General features: G+C 35.5%; 1 long non-coding RNA gene across 9 annotated transcripts in view; it reads left to right on the top strand.

Annotated features, from left to right (window-relative positions):
• The window catches only part of LOC140684628 (uncharacterized), a 447,345-nt gene that overhangs the window by 256,376 nt on the left and 173,215 nt on the right, over positions 1-17,754 (top strand). For 3 of the 9 annotated variants that reach the window (XR_012057171.1, XR_012057175.1, XR_012057176.1), the window contains exons 3-4: positions 233-331; positions 12,182-12,229. This is a non-coding gene — a long non-coding RNA (uncharacterized lncRNA). Of the gene's footprint in view, positions 1-232; positions 332-12,181; positions 16,170-17,754 lie in introns of those variants that run through there. The other 6 variants (XR_012057172.1, XR_012057173.1, XR_012057177.1 and 3 more) reach the window with 3 other exon arrangements.

Below are 17,754 nucleotides of genomic sequence, written 5' to 3'. Positions count from 1 at the left end.
TAGCAAATGCACAGAGCACACATTTACTTTTACATGATATATCGCTCCAATGAGTTTACTGCAGATTTGCATCAGATCCCTGCTCTATCCTGTCTCCTACTGCAATTTTTATTATGATACTGTAAAATATTTAGCTATGCATTGGGGTCTAATGTCAGTGCAAAGACTACCACTGACTTCAGTGGGATTTGGGATCAGGTCATAAAGAATAGGTTGTGTTTTTATTTTGCAGGAGTGTGCCACTAAACACATTTTTCACTGTAGTGAGTCTTGAGAAAAAGACTAAATAAGGGCTGTGCTCTATGAAGGACTGCCTTTGGAACTATAACAGGTCAGTCATTAACCGCCTTGTACATTTAAAAGATAACGCTAACTTGTCTATCTTTTTCTTAAGTCTAATTATAGCTAAAATAATTTGCTCTGTACAGTCTTGTTCAAAAGCATGTCTTTGAAACATGCTTTCTGAATACTTAAAAGTATTTATCGCTAAAGCTGCCATATAGAATTGTCTTTTCATGTTTTTATTGCAAGTATCATAAAAGATCTACTGCTGCTCATGTTTATGTACAAATGTGGCCACTAACCTTGCCCCACTTCCATAGATTTGTTCATCTCATGAGACACTTTGTATGCTGTAAACTGAAAAAAGATACACAATTAAAACTTGTTAAAGATAATTAAACTGAAGTGGAGAGAAAAAAACCTGCCACATTGCTTTGTTCATAATAATAGTCTCTGAACTATAATTAAATTCTTCCTTCCAATAATTGTATACATATAAAAGAATTTTCCAGATAGCAAAACAATACAATGATTAAAAATGATTAAGAAGCTGATTCCAAAAGCAAAGATGAGCCAGGGAGGGTTGGAAAGATTTTAGGTGCCTCTAAATATACTGTACCAGCTGGGTACCAGATGGTGTTTGGCTACTTGCACCCACTAACTCAAAATACTGAAGGAGTGACTACACCACTGCCAGAATCAGTTCCCCTCCCTTAAATAAAAGTGGCACTCTTGGGAATAACTTGGCAGTGCAGAAAAATTTCCTGACAATGAGATCTATTAGATTGTGAAGTAGTCTCCCGAAGGCAGAAGTAGATGCCAAATTGCTTGGCATGTTGGAGAGGCTGGTGGAAATCTAGAAAAATACTGTAGAGATGTGTTACTCTAATGAGATGGTGACTTTGTTATAAACTTGGAGCTGGGGCATTTAGATAAGAATGTTTCTGCTTTCTCTAGAAAAAACTTTGGAATATTTAACTTTGTCTTTCACATTAAGCTTGTTTGCATGAGGCATCAAGGACTGAATATATTTTTTTTTCTTGCTTGTATCTAATAAAAAAATAAATCAGTCATTTCATGGATATAGTTGGCTTCATGATCTTGGTATCTGTGTGCTTTTTAAAAAGTTATCTTGTACTAATGTAGCATACATATTTTCCTTCCAAAATGTTGTTAAGGCATCTTGCAGAAACAATAAGCATCACCAATATGTTATACGAGACGTGCAGACATCATCAGCTTTTGAGGATAATGAAAAAACTCTTGTAATTTGTTCCTCTTATCTGTGATCAAAGGATAATTAGAAAGAAAGAAAAGATAATTAAAAAGAAATTAACTTCAAACTCCCATTTCAGTTGGCTGTTTGAGAATCAAGCCAGAAATAAGAAGCACATCACTATATGTAGCAGTTAGCTAGCAAGAAATCATCTTCTAAATTGTTGGAAGTGTGATTGCATTAATTGTGTCCAAAATGAAAGGTTAAAGAAATCAGTAAAATCATTGTATTATGGAATACAAAAATGGGAATGGTCTGATTAACTAATGAAGGTTCCAGCCTCTACAGATGCTGCTGGAACTTGATTGCTACTTCAGACTAGCTGAATTAGTACATCCAAGGAAAAAGCAGAAGGAAAAGAGTGAAGCCTTTTTTCTTTTCTGTTTTGTTATTGTTTATTTATTCATTTAAATGAATAAAAACCTTGGGGACCTAAAGCCTCCAGTGTCATTTGAAAGTATCATTTTCGATTTGAGTCCCAGCTGTGAACTCTTTTGTCTTTGAACTAAATGCAGCTGGGGCTGAAAGCGCCCTTGGCAGAGACAAAGCAGTTGTTTTCTGAGGCGAGTCTTTGATTCCACATCTTTTCTCACTGCCACTGCAGACTAATTTTTGCTTGTAAGTAGAATATAGGTCTAGTATGTAAAACCACAGACCTGCCTTGTGCTGAGCGGCTTCCATGCAGGTTGCACAGGAAGGGTATAGACTTCTCCAGAGTCTCTCCTACCTTTTGAAATCTTTGAAGTATCCCAACAGGAGCTCTTCTAAGTACAAGAAAGTCTGGAGTTTTAAAAATTCAGTCAGCTTACATCCAGTGTTAGTTTGCAATGATGGTGAGAAGTAAGTAGAAGTACAGTGGAGTCCTTTCCAAGTGTGTGGGTGCTCCTTGTCTATCAGGACTTGTTCCTCAGTCTCCTTGAGTTCAGAAGCAGCAAGACAAAATCACAAGATAGCTGAAGTCTGTGTTTTAATACTAATTTCTTTCAGACATTTGATTTTGTGGAAAGATTGCTTAAATCCCAGTAGCACACTGCTGCTTTGTTGGCGTTGGGTACTTGCCAATCAGCACTTACTTGAAAAGCACTGCTCAGGACAGTTTGCACATGCTGTATAGAAGGAAGGGGCTGCTGTGCTTCAGATGTTGCTGTGCTCATATTTAAGCTCTATGATCACGAGAGAATGAATGGCAATGATCAAAAAACTTGCTGATCCAGTTTCTTCATCAATTTTCCCCATAGCCAGATTGCAGAGGGGGTATCAGAAACTAATAATAGATTACTGAGCTTATTTTGAACTGACAATTTAAAAAATAATTTCTGTCCACAGTAGCAGTAAATGCTAACTGCTAGCAGCATCCCACTGCTCTTACCTTACTGAAAATACTATATAAAGTTTTATAGGAGACTTTGAAACCAAAGCAATATAAAAATAAACCTTCAGTCATGCTCAGGTCCTTGTCACTTATTAACCCTATGGAGCAATGCAGAGAACAAAAACCAAATGCAGACCCTGGCCAGCAGAGTTGCTTTTCTTGTCTGAGGAGGATGCAAGTATCATAAGGAGCTGACACAAAGCTCACATCATACAGAATCCCTTCTCTTAAAACTCTATTTGTACTGAGGGAAGAGTAGAGTGATAAAAATACTGCTCTTATGCTACAGTCCTGGATTTGAAATAGACCTGATGTTTCCAGTAAAACAAAGAACAGAACTTAGCATACCTTTGAAGATATTCTGTCAAAAATTATTTTTGCTTTGCAGTGATAGGCATGGTGAGAAAAATGACATCAAAATTTTTTTCTAATTCATCGTTTTTATGGATTACTACATATTTCCTGTGAAACCACAGGAACATCCAAGTATGTAGAGACAAACTCTGTAGTGTGAACCCAGTGTTGCTTCTATGAAAGAATTGTGTGTACCTCTAGACACACAGCATTTGAAAATGCACCTGCCTTTGTTCTCTTTCCTTGAGTGGGGCTCTCCTCTCATGTTACACAGATCAGTAGGAAAAAAGCTACTGCTGACTTCTGTACAGACTGAACTTGACATTTGACTTTGGTCAAGTTACACTAGAGAAGAATGTGTCCTTCACTTTGCAGGCTTCTAAAAACTTGTTATTTCAAAAGAGTATACTGAGTCTGTATGTCCCACTCTGCTTTCTGAGGGGATGCAGATAAACCAAACTTTTTGAGTTTATTTTTTTATTTCTAGCTTCTTTGCTGTCTCAGATAATTAATTAGTTTTTAACATATAATATTGATCAATGTTTTAGAAATCAAATAACATTGGAAAAATCACATAACTGAAATAAAACACTAAATAACTGAAATAATACTACTGTAGATTTCTAAAGAATAGGCTTAAACTTTCTCTTTAACCTAATCTAGTGAGCTGTGAACTGCTAAATGCTCAATAATTTTAATTTGGCAACAATAGAAAATAGTATTTTTTCTGTGTAGAAAGCACATGCAAGATGCATGAATTAGTGAAGATCTTAGGAGCTTGTGAAAAAGAGCTGCCCCATCTAAATGAACAGCTTTTCTTTTTTGTGCTTGTGTGTACTGCACATCCTTTCGGAACACAGTCCCAAATCGTAGTGGTGTCCCAAATCACAGGATTAATGTGTCTATGGACAGACCTCTTATGCCTCCAGAATGAAGTACTCCTTGCTAATTTCTCTTCAAGACACCAGCTTAATTGCATTTTAAACAAATGGGCTGCTTTGCTGGCCAACTTTTAAATGAGATAACAGCAATGTTCACTCTCCAGCAGTGATGAGTGCCTTGCAGTAGATTCAAAACTCTGTTCAATAACAGGTTTAATCTCACACCAGCAGATTTACTGCAGAATAAACTGCCACTGAGCTCATAATTAGTAAAACAAAAAAAACCCAACCTACTAAATATTATTTTCCAAAGCAGCAGGCTATGTTTTAGTGGAAAATTTCAGTCCTTTTCTTTGTATGTTTTATTGATTTTATGTATGATATTGGGAATTCATGCTATGATTTAAGATAATGGTCTTTATCGATCACTTAAGCAGTTGTTTAGCTACACAGTAACAAAATGATGCTCCCATTCGTGGAATATGTGATACTGACAGCGGGGAGACCACAGTGCTTCCCTTCTTAATGTTTATTTCTTTTTTCCAAAAGCATATTCGCTGCTGGAAAACAGCAACTGCAAACATTTGTGCTTTAGAAACAATCTTCCTATAATTTTCTTTGTTGCAGCTATTAGTAGCCAATTGTGATTCAGTGATACCCAGTACAACAAACAGATGTTCCAAAGTATATTCTCTGTAGCATGAAAAGAAAATATTAATGAGCTAATTTGAACTATTGAGGAAAAGAAAATGGAGAGTATCTAGTTCCTAATGTTTGAAGTCTTGGCCTTTAGTGTTTTCTTGTATTAAGAGACAAAGTTAAGTTTTAGGATGTAACCAGAAGGCAAATTTATAAAAAGTCCTTAGTCTGGATTCAGGTTTGCATGTGTACAGTGCGTTTGTACTCAGGAAGAAGAAAGCTGAGGAATGTAATTGCAAAATTTGGTATCAAATAATTAAAAAAACAACAACAACAAAAAAAACCCCAACCAAACAAACAAAAAAAACCCACCAACAACTCCCAAAGCCATAAAGCAGCTGGTAGGACAGGGAATGAAGTCAGGGTACAGTTTGGCTTTTTCTTCTCAGTGGGTTGTATATATGGTGACTGGTTCTGCTTATGAAAAGAGAGGGATTTTTTAGTGAATCTGTGCATAATTAGTTCACCATCTGAACTACAGGCTAACAGTTTCTATTTCACATATATGTTGTATGTGCACTATTGCTCTAGATACAAGTAATTATTCATTTAATTAATTTCAGAGGTTCCTAAAAATTTACAGAAGGCACAACACATCCAGTGAAACCACCTTTTCAGTAGGTCATTTTTCCCTGGTTAGGATTTACAAAGCAGAGTATTAAGAGGCTAAATTTAGTTCATTGTTTTTTCACTAGAGATAATCTATTTCAATAGGATTGTGATATTGCAATTGTTCTGATGCAATATACATTATACACAGCATTTGTGTTTAGGAACAGAATCCATTTGGCTGTGCTAAAATGAGTATAGAGTGATTTCTTTAGCTGCTTCCACATGTTGAAACAGTGAGCTCTAGAGGAGTCAGTGCTGTCCTGGCGCTGTGATTGTCCACACCAATGAGCCCAAGTTTCCTTCCAAAGGAAATGTGAGTGTACCAGGGTGTGGGGCACAAGGATGGCTCATTGCACACCCAGCTCACTGTGCAGCTGGGGACCAGCACCAAAGGAACTGCACAAAACTGAGTAGATGCACTTCAGACACAGGCAGGGGGATTCATCTCACCCCTAAGCTACCCAGTGTATCATTTGTTTGCTTGCTTTTCAGGTTTTATGAAAGTCTATTATGCCTTTAATAAGTTAGGATAGATATCGTGCAAAGCTACAAAAAACCTTGCCACCTCATTCTCTAAGAATGCTTTTATAATCACATGTGAAGGTACCAGTGGTGCTATAAGCAAAGAGGAAGGATTCTAACAAAATCCTCCTTATCTGTCACGCCTTGTAAAAACAGTGATCAGTAATAGCAGAAGGTTATCGCAGCATCAGTGTCTCTTGATATAAAAATATATAATTTCTTTTTCAAAAGGAATCTGCACCTAGTTATATGAGGTGGTGTGATTACCCCTCTTTGCCTGTACCGTCTCTCTGCAGCTGTATATCTGCTGCGCACTGTAAATGCATTCATTAGTTCTTGTGCTTTTCTTCTGGGTTGTTTGAACAGTGGCATTGACTTCCTGACTCTGACAAAACAGAAAAAAATTAATCTTGTTTTCTTCCCTTGGACAAACCTGAAAACATTCCTCTAAAGAAATATTTGTAGTGCAGAAATGAGAGATAAAGTGGCAATGGAGTGGAGATGAAGTTAATTTTACTGAAGGGTTTTACTAAAAAGTGTGAAAGATTTTTAGTGTCCTATCCTGAGTAGCACTCCAAATTTTTATACTGTATTATTTTTTTGTTAAATCAAAGCATAGACTATACAACCAAGTAGAATGCCAATCAGAATACTTGGATGTAGAAAACACCAGCTCAGTAGTTCATGCAATGATATAAAAATTGTATAATGTAAAATTTAGTGTTTAATCTCATGAAAAATCTGAGATTTGGATTTTTATGCATGTATATCAGGAAAGATATCAAATATTTCAGTATATTGAAATGTTGAATTCAGATATATTTATACTGTTCTTTATCTGATTCTGTTCTTCTGTGCTTCTCTGATGGTATCCCTAAGACAGAATGATTCATACTGGTCTTGTAATTTGGACAAGAGTCAAGGACTTAGAAATTCTGGGTTTATTTGTTGACTCCAGTATAGGCCTTCTTGACGCCTATAATATTTTCATGATTCTGTAAAATAGAAGTATTCTACCTGTGAGTTGTTAAGGTAGGCTTCTTATTGATGGAAATCCTTTAAAAGTCATGATCATACCATCTAGCTAGCCTTACTGATAAAGTTCAATACACTACTTTTTGTAATATTTGTAAGTGCTGATCTTTTATACCAGCTCTAGAATATTGTACCTAAATAATATTCAGACTCCCTCATTCTCCAGCTGAGAAAATTACCTGGTTTAGAATTGATTGATCATTGCTCTTGTCAATGGAATGTATTTTTCTGACAAACTTGGTACTTTCAAAGTATGGTCCCAAATATAAAAATAGTTTTGAATGTCTGCTTCTCCATGCATTGTGATCATTATTGCCATGCCTGAGTGTTCTGCAAACCTCCTACAAAGAACTTTGTAGTCAAGAAAAAAACCACATACCTCAAGAAGAAAAAATACGTACAAGCTAAGAGGAAATGAAAGAAATGTATTAGTGATACTAAAAATGTTTATAGGGTGTTTCACAATTTTTAATGATAAAAAGGCAAACTTTTAAAAAATCCTTCAAAATGTTTGTGTGTGTATATATACACACAAGAGAGGGGGAAGAGTAATGTTAAGAAATTTGGAGAAAGACAAGGAGAGGTGCCCATGAAACAAGATGTCTGTAGGAGATTTGGGAAGTATGACTAGGAAGGGTAGGGAAGGTAAATGACTTCTGCCAATTGTTTTAAACAGAAGTACTGAACAGATTCTAGAGGCATGGAAAGCATTTCTAGAAGCTTAAATAGAGCTGTTACATACAGCACCGCCTATGATTAAATATGAATGATCAAATTTGTGGTACATTATATCAGTGCTACAAACCTTTGTGAGATGTTCCTGCATGGGAGATGTGTCAGCTTTTTAAAAGAACCACATGTGTTCTTTTACTTACACTATTCTTCATATATCAGCTGTTTGGAGCTCTAAAAAATAAAATTAAGTTCTTTTCATTTGCATCTGATCAGTGATTTAATTGTTCTGTTAGTTACTAACTTGGCCTGAGGCCCATTTTGGCCTTACAGATGAGAAACCTTTATAGTCCTTCCATACCATGGAGATGGGGTATCACAGATATTTTTAACTTTCACTCCAAAAAAATCTCAGAGAAAACTTATATTATCACTTACGTATTTTCTCTGTATAGGTTACCAAGGGTGCTATTTCATTAGCCATGGTGTTGTAAGCCTGTGCAAAAGCCCATTTAGTATAAGCTGACTGTTGAGCAAATTAATTGCTGGAAAAGATTAATATTTATTCTGTTTTCCCAACACAGCAAAAATATTAAATATATTGTGCAAAATCCATTAAGTGGCAACAAAGACTTTAAGCTACAATAAACTTAACCAATTTTAATATTATGTTTTATGTATATATTATAAAAGAAATCCCTTTTTTCATGTCTGTGTATTCAAAAAATAAATATTTTTACTGCATACATAGAGGGAAAAAATCAAACATACTAGTATGAAATTATTTCTTTCTATGGTGCAAAAAATGGTTTTGCCCAGTAAAAGTTTTGTTTTGCTGATTTTACAAGTTTCTTCTTATTCTGTCACACACACACACACACACACACAAAAAAAAAAAAAAAAAAAAAAAAAAAAGATGAGAGAAAACAACTGCAAAGCTTCATACTGTCATCTGAAATCTTTTGATGGTTTTTAGATGAAGGTATTTGCTAAGCACTGCAATGATCATTCTTCCTTTTCTGTTACATGGTTCTGTGCATTGAAGCCTTCTCAGAGCTGCATTTTGCTTCAACCAAGAAGTATATCTTATATATGAAATTTTCAGTAGCTGAATTAGAAATAAGGTAAAAAAAGCATCACAGATGGAATGTTAGGAGATAGGACTCAGTAGGAGGAGATATATTAATGACTGGTGGATAATTAGCAACAACTTCATGTCTCAGTGTTACTTTTGCCATGGGATTGATGCAACGAGCCTGTTAATACTTGCTCACAGTTGGATTTTAGTAGGTATTTTGCTGCAGTTGCAGCTGCCACAGAACATGTGTGCAGTGCCATATAGGCACTGGTTGGTGGGATTTGGCTGCAGTGCTTTGGCTCTGTGTGAGTTTTATATTTCTCTCATTGTTATTTGCCATCCTGGCTGGTTTATTTTCACCTTTCCTGCTCTTTCTCAGATTTGCTTGAAAATTTGCTGCTGACATGAAAACTTTCTAGCTGTAAAGAAAAAAAACCAATTTCTTTTTAGAAAGAACAGTGATTGGAGGGTCACCAACTATGATATTATGTTCCTCTCTCTCCAGCCTTTCTATTACAAAGACATCAGAAGATAAAGTGTGACTAATACAAAAAAAAAAAAAAAAAAAGGAGGTTTTGATAAAATCATATAAGGAGATACACTATTGATACTAACTTATTGATACACTAATACTAGAACATTAGAAAGGATGGGTGAATTCCTTAACCTGTATTTAGTAACATGCAAACTCTTCAGGCCATATGGTGTGAATATTCTTTTTACAGAACTGAGCTGAATTCTGGGTACATTATAAAGACCATTTTGAATTTCTAATTTATCAGAATCTGAGCAAAAGTAGTGTGTTTTGCTATTCAGGCACATTCTCTTTTTTGAAAAGAAAAATTAAGTTAAAAATGAATACTGAAATGCTCTTTTTGTAAAGATTTTTTTTTTCCAAAAATAAAGCAGAAAAGAACAGAAAACTTATCTAAAGATGTAACTGATGCCTCAATGAGAATGCTTAGGATAGATATAGAAATATAAATTTCTCTGAAAGGAATTGTGAAGAGTGTAGTTTTAGTCTGCAAACTATTAAATATCTCCAGTTTCTCCAATCTGAATCTTCCTATCATTTTAAATCAATGATATATCAATAACTATTATAATTTGTTTTGTTTGTAAATAATCTAGAGAGACAGACACAGATTTCATTTTAAAATGGGTGAGAAAAGCAAGAAAATGAAGCATTCCAAGTATTTTCCAGAATCATTGCTCATAGAAGCATCAGATACTCATGTTTAATGTTGGTTTCCATTAATTATTCAATTAGATTTTTTAATACCTTGTGGTTTTTGAGTTCTATAGAAGGTGAGTATAAACGAAGGAAAATTGTGCAGCATATTCCATTGTACAGTAATATTTATGTTCTAGCGTTTATATGTAAATCCCTTTTCACAATGATTTCTAACTGAAATAAAAATCCTTAGGGATTAAGTTTCCAGGGATTCAGTTTCCAGGGATTCAAAATTATAGATTCATTTGTCCCTCTTAATTTCAGTCATTTATGAATATATTACGCTGTTCTTTAAAGCTACCTTAGAAGATTGTTTTAGATATTGAATTTTTTGTTATACTTATCCAATAGCGACTTCGTTTTCTATACTGAAAATATCCTAAATCAAGATGAACTGATTATGCATTTTATTATATTGATGATCTCTTGGGATCGTGAAAAAACCCTAACATTTTACATTTGTAAGAACATCTCTTTAGCCAAAATTTCTTTAGGACTTCTAGTATGTAAAGTTACAGAGCATGCAGTGCTCTGTGGATGAAGAGCTCCCCAGGTATACTCTGATGGGGAGACTGGAGCTGTTTGTGTCAATGGTTTGCAAATAATGGTTCTCTGGGAGAATTTTAAATTGCAGTTTTCACTCCAGACTGGTGCTTTTTAGGATGAGCTGAGTTGCTATGAGGCTTGGCACTCTTCAGTGCACCTTAGGCAGCAGTTCTTACACTTCCATTGAGATTGTAACAGCTGGCCATTACAATCAATCAAGTGACATTTCAGGGTAATTTTTCTTTAATATTAAGAAAAAAAAAAAAAGAAATAAAAGATATTAAATTGAAAGTAATTTTGCCAGAAAGAGCAAACAATTTATGAATTTACCTTGGACTATAAAAAGCAGTCTCTTGCAAGTAAATCATAAACTGATCATGCAGTTATTTTTATTTAGAACACTGTGGTATTTTCTATTAATATATAGTCACTCTCCATATCTTTGTTGTATTGTTCTACATAGGTGTTGGTTATATGTTGTACTACTCTTCTGCACATATAAGTGCAGAACACTCAACTGTAGGATGTGTATAAATTTAGGGGTCTGTCAAAACTTCACTGTCCAAACCATTAAATAGATTTTCCCTGTTTTAAATCAAGCCTTCAAAGCAAAAATGAAGTACTAGATATGCTAATGAAGAAATAAGAATTCTAAAGAATAGGTGGGACGGCCTTCAAAAAAGAGCCTTAGAAAAGTCTGGGACAGTAATATGATGTGAGTTAAAATTCTTGAATATCTTAAATGGAATAGGAAGCAAGAGTGTTTTTATTCACTGCCATGTATGACTCCACCAGCAACACAGTTTGTACAAGTTGTTTCTGATTCTTCAAAAGTCCATGAGTCTGTTGAATTAAAATATTTTTTCACACTGTCTATGTGTTTAGTGCTTTAGTGTTCTACTTTGACTCAAGCAGCTAATCCTCTATGAACATAATCATATGTTCATTATATGATCCTGTAATTATATGTAATTAGAGTTATTAATGAAACATTCTTTCTGTGTATTGGTAATTTGCTTATTGGTAACCAAGGAACAAAATCATGACAATAGAGGCTGTAATCAGAATGCTTAATGCAAGGCACATCCTTAGTGGGTATGACCAGGGTAACTACTTAGCTGTTTTGCAACCTAATGTCTTCAGGGACATTTAATGATTAAAGCGCTGTGCCTAAAGGATCAGAACAGGGAAAATTATATAGAAGCTACAGTATGATACAACAAGAGTGGTATATCAAATTTCGTCTCTCTGTTGTTCCTGAAGTAATGCAATTGACACTCATTTTAATTAGAATTAAAGAAGCACTAGGTTCAGAAAGTAATGCTAACAATTTAAACTTCCCACCATCAGCATCTGACACTCCTCAGGGTGAATTCTTCTTTATATGGATGCTTTTTCTCTCATAAGCAAACAGTGAGGGGATTAAAGATCCTCCTCTTATGTGAAAGATTAGTGAAGATGATCAGTTGAAGTACAGCAGATGAAAGCAGCTGGGGAGGGCTTCAGGAAGGGATCTCCTTCCTCTATCAGACAATTGTGCTTGTTGCTTTGGCAACATTTATATTTTTTCCTTCTACTATTAGTGAAATTAATTCTATTTACCTCTCATTCTTTTTAGGGGTCATCACAGAGTCTCTCCAGTGCAAGCGACCTCCTCAGAAATCAGGTGACAGTGTTAGCTTGACTGTGATTGAAAGCAGTGAGAAAAAGTTTTGGACATTTTGTGACACCTTACGCAAATAAAGAAACACAGGTTGGGGTCGCACCCTGGATCAAATAATCTGGGATTTAATTCTCATTTCAAAACTGAATGAAACGGAGAAATTTATCTTCAGGTACTTCTAGCAGTGATTTGTAATCTGTGAAGCTTCATGCAGAACTTCACTTGATTTCTCTCAAGAAATATCCCACCACAAGGGATGAAGAAGTTTTTACCAATAGTTCCAAATAAATTGCTTTATCATAAATAATTAAGTAAAACAAATAAATATTTTTTGCATAGAGTAAATTGAAATATTTTCCCATGGCTTGAGAGTATGCAGTTCTTATAAACTACATTATCTACCTGTCTGTCAAGTAAATGCATCAGTGTTACATATTGTCCTTGAAAGCTTCTGTTTTTACACAATATTGTAGTCATTAACATGTGTAGTTGCTGGCTCATGGAAATATTTTTCATGTATCATCTTTTGCTTCCCTGATTTCAGAAAAAAATTCCAAGCAATCGGAAAGCTGGAAAATGTAATCTCCACCTTCTGCTTTAGTGCAAGTGTGCAGGCCATCTCTTAGAATATGTCTTTTTAAATTAATAAATGAAAAAGCACAGTAACGCTGTGTACAAATTCAGTTTCAGCTACTGTGTCCAAACTCCTATGCCAGGGATTTAAACAAAGATGTCACCTCTGGACTATTTTCTACTTTTTCATAGTATAACCCTTGTTTCTCATTATCATTACCTCCAAATTAATGAAACTGACTGATCCAGCTGTAGATGAATAAACCAGAAAAAGAAAATTTTATTAGAGATGTTTCCCCTGCCTGAGGCCTTCCCTGCTTAGCTTTCATTTTCTTCTACCTTGCCTCTCATGGAGGCCCAGTTTAATCATGATAACCTCAGACCTCTTCTAGCTAAGTTTATTATTATATTATAATTATTCTTGCAATTACTTTTTGAATAACATCTCTCAAATGATTGTTTGGACTGACAGGGAAACATTTAAAACTCTTGTTCATGCACCTAACATCTTATGTCTCTGTTGTCATAATAGAGCTTTTTTTCTGGCCTTGACAAGTTTATCACATCCAGATGAATGCTAAAACAAAGCCTCTCTTGCTATTGTATGATATAATAATGCAGAGTAGTCTGTCTTCCCTTTCAGTGGAATTGTCAGCTTCTGCCTCCCATTATACATTCATTGCCCACTTGTTAGATTTTCAAACAAGCACTTTTCTGCTTTCTTCTATGTTGACCCTGTACTTTAGAGTTGCCATAAATGTTTAACAATGACCTCATTAAATTCAAGTCCTTAAAACTCTCCCTTGTTTTAATGCCTATGAAAGAAATGAGAAGAAATGTCAGGCTGTGGGTGTTCTGTGGATGTTGCATTTCTTACTTTCCCAGCTTCCTTGTGCACCTGTCTCTGCTTGCATCACACTGGTCTGTCCAGTTTGTTTTGCAGTCCCTGGGAAGTGACAGTTTTTGTCCTCATGCTACCCAGCACAACATAGTCCTACTCCCTGATTTGATGCCTCACAATGTGGTCAAATTAAATGCTGTTTTAATGAGTAGTACAGTTAGGAATTGAGTTATGAATATTCAGCTAGACTGGTTAAAATTTCTAGGTGGCTACGCTTATCGGTCTTACATAAAATTGCTTTTGTGATGGCATTTAATTATTTCTTCATTATCGTTTTAAATTGTTCTCCTTGTGTTGGACATACAAAGTAAGACTTAATAGGTCCGAAACAGGAAGAGCTCCAGTTATGAGAGGCCTAATCTGAAACCTATAACAGTACTCAGATGTTAGCTGAAGTAAACATTTATGCTGCCCAAAGGCTAGATTTTGGATTTAATCTTGAAATGCCTATACTTCTCTTCCAATTTGTTTTCCTTGCTTATTTGATTTGTTTGGTTGGTTTTGTTTTTGGTTTTGTTTTGTTTCTCATAATCGAGGGGGGAAACCTAGCTTCAGGAACATAAGGCTTCACAAATAGCTGGCAATAAAGTTTCCATCATAAAACACACAGGGGAGTTTTAAGCAGAAGCATCACTCTCTCCCTGAATATTCTGTATGCAGAAATATTTGGGTTTTTTCAGGAGTATGAAGACTGGGGAGCGGGATGAGACCTTGAACAAATAAGAAATGATTTGAATAGTATTCTAGCAAAATGATGGATGTCTAATGTATGCACATCCCTGATATTTTTGTCAGCAAAAATTGCATTGCGCTTAGGTATTAAGCCTTTTTCTCTCCAGCCTGATCTACCAATTACTGGCCTTTTCATTTTGTCAGTAATATGCAAGCTTTCTCTTAACTCTGCTGTAATTTGCAAGGACACAAAGCACGCTTGAAATTACCTACCTGACTGCACTTTGTGTGAAGAACTCCATCCTCTTGGCTCTTTTAGATTAACAGTGAATTACAGTTCACTTCAATGCAATTAGATCTAATGAGGTGCACATGGAGACCATTGGGCCACCCTGTAACCACATTATATGGACCTGCTAGTTGCCATTTTATTCAATTGGTTTGACCTCTGAATACAAATGAGGACAAAGCACAAAGGACTTTGTGGCTTCTATGCCTATTTACCTGAAATCAGGGAGAGATTATAAAGATTGTCCTCTATCAGGAAAATCTCTTTCTCTAGGGACTCTTTTGAAAAGAAATTCTGTTTGCAGAAGTACGGTTAATGTGAAAGAACATGTCTGGTGCAGAGAGCTTGATTTGCAAGCTGTAGTTCAAGGTGCAGGTTGAGTTCTGGGTAGGACCCCAGAGAGACAAGAGCCATGAATGTGAACCCTTGGGACTGGGAGAGAGTTGCCTGCCTGTCCCAACTGCCTTTTCCTTGGGAAAGGGCACAAAGACCAAGGCACTGTGAACAGACTCTGGGAGAGGCAGCAGGAGCCAAAGACTCAGGAGGAACAGCGAGACTTGCACACAGGCAGGTGAGAGGGGGAGGATGAAAGCCCAGGGCTTCCTTTGCTGGGGGAGGCACCAGCTCTGGCTCTTTCTGTGTTACTGTGCCTGAAGAAATGGGTTTGTGAAAATAAACAGCTAATCTGCCAAGGGAAACCTGCTCTGACTGTGCCTGTGGGTGTGTAGGGAGTCAAGTCACTGTACAGTCACTGCTGTAAAGGGCCTTTAGACCCTCATGAATGGTCATACTGAGAAGTTTGCTTTAGAGCTGAAATGATTAGTCATATAATAAGTAAAGTTATAATGCTACTATAAATACTTTCTTTTCTGGTTTGACTTGATTTTAAGTTTCATGATTGACTGTTAGAAGCCAAATGGTAATTTTCATAAGAAAAAAATAATCAGATGATGTTCTGGTGATGAAAACAAAGGAAAAACTTATATAGTTGAAAGTAGGGAAAATTTCCTACAAGCCAGTTTTGTTTAGCTGTATTGAATAACTATTTGTTGTTGTGTGGTAAAGAAAATATTTTCACTTAGTCTGGAACACAGTTTCCATGTCTTTGTCAAGTGAGTCTGCCATTAATACCAAAGAAGTGGCACTGGATTTTAATTTACAGAACTGAACTTTCACAGTAAAGTGACTGTCCATGGAGAGAGTTAAATATGGGGTTAAAGCTACAAGGACTGAGTTGTCTGTTTCCCAGAGAAACTTTGAGCACAGCAAAATAAAAAACATAAGTTTTGTGTTTGTGCTAGTAAAGAATTTAAAAATGAAAGAAAGAAAAACAAACACTTTTTTAAAAGTGGAGAAAAAAACCTTCTTAGAAATTCAAAGTGATTTTTAAAGTTATTTTAAATATGTTAAATATCTATATATACCTAGAGATAGCAGTAGTGGCTTGTCTATTCGTTATGCAACATAATATTAATGGGCCAAAAATGTTTGGGAAGTGTACCTACCCAGTATTTGCATTGTTAAAACCTTGGTAATTATGGCCTTGTGCCTTGGAGAATAAATATTTGCAAATAATGGCTGAAACAGTTCTCATTATTCATTTCCAGGAGACTGAAATAGCTCCGTTTTGTAAGTCTCCTTAGTATATTTGAGAATTATTGTCTTACAACTTTTGGAATATCTTCTGCACTGTACCTTGTGAAAGGACATGAGTCAGATGTGCAACCTAACAGGAATCAACTATGAATTCCTGGTAATGAGTCATGCTGAGGGACAATGTCTTGGTCCTTGCTTGAAACTGCAAGCATGTAAACTTCCTTCTTCCTATTGTGCTTAGCTTCTGAATGAGAAAAGTCTTTTTGTACTTTAATTAAAGGAAGCATCCTAAGAAATCATGCTTTATTCTAGTGACATGTATATTGAAAATGAAAGATAAGTTTTGCAGTAATTCAGTGAAATAACTATATAATAATAATTCCCAGATTAGACAAAGGTACTTCTATCTCATGTATGTACAATTAACCCTGTTTCTCTTATGAATACATATTCATTTAAATGAATTAAAACCCATCTTCTGTTTCTAATGTAGGTTACCACTTGATAACAGATATAATTATCAATGAATTGTATGACCCACTGGCAATTGATAAATGCATAAAGCATGTTGGCCTGACTGTTGACCTTTTGTGCTGGAACCTTCAGATTATACAGTCTGCCCACTATTGTATATAGTTACCATAATATGAACATATCTGAGAGTTTAAACATTTGCTGTGTTTAATGAAGTCCATCTAATGCCAAAACTGAAAATCAAAATATTCTGGACTATATTAAGTGGGTGAAAATACTGGTAGCCTATGGGATAAGCATCCTCAGGACCTACTCTAACTAGTATGCGAGGCATTGAAAAGTGTTCCTGTGAGATATAGCCTGGATTACAAATGTTTTCAATTACATCTTCCGTGGATTCTTTAACTGTACTGTGAACTAACTGGTGTGGATGGCTGCACTAAAATTGGTCTCCTATAAAGCAGATTTTTCTATACTGTTCAAGTGTATTAAAACTGTGGGATAAAAGGTACTTAACCTTATTCTGTTATTTTCTTACTGAGAATTAAAATGCAAGTGAGTTTAGGGTAAGAATTCTTCTTGTGTAGACTGGGTTGAGATGAAAACTTGTTAAGGATTTATGAGTTAATAGGCAACCTGAAATACCCATTGACTTGACTTGTGTTTGAACTCCCTTCCTTTTTCTTTCCAGAGATTGGTTGATGTCAAAGGCCATCTGTTTCCTGTAGTGCAGAAACATGTAGACATTGAGAGAACAGAATTTTAATCTGTGCAGTAAACTACAATTTAAATGTTTGTTTCAAGAATCTGAATAATTACTACACTGGAATTTTGAGTGCAGTGGTTTTATGCTTTTTTGTGTATTTAAGGTCTGAGTGTTATGCTGTATCTCAAAGTAATGAAGCGTGGCATAGTGTCACTGCGCCAACACTGGCACCTTTGTCAGGCTTGTTGAGGATACCCAAATCTCAGATAATTTCTGAATAAAGGAACTGGATCTGATGTGAAATGTCTCTCAGGAGG

The sequence above is a fragment of the Taeniopygia guttata genome, chromosome 8, assembly GCF_048771995.1.
Source record: "Taeniopygia guttata chromosome 8, bTaeGut7.mat, whole genome shotgun sequence".
NCBI classification, from domain to species: Eukaryota; Metazoa; Chordata; class Aves; order Passeriformes; family Estrildidae; genus Taeniopygia; species Taeniopygia guttata.
The sequence above is the reverse complement of the archived record's forward strand: the minus strand, read 5'-3'. Positions and strand labels throughout refer to the sequence as shown.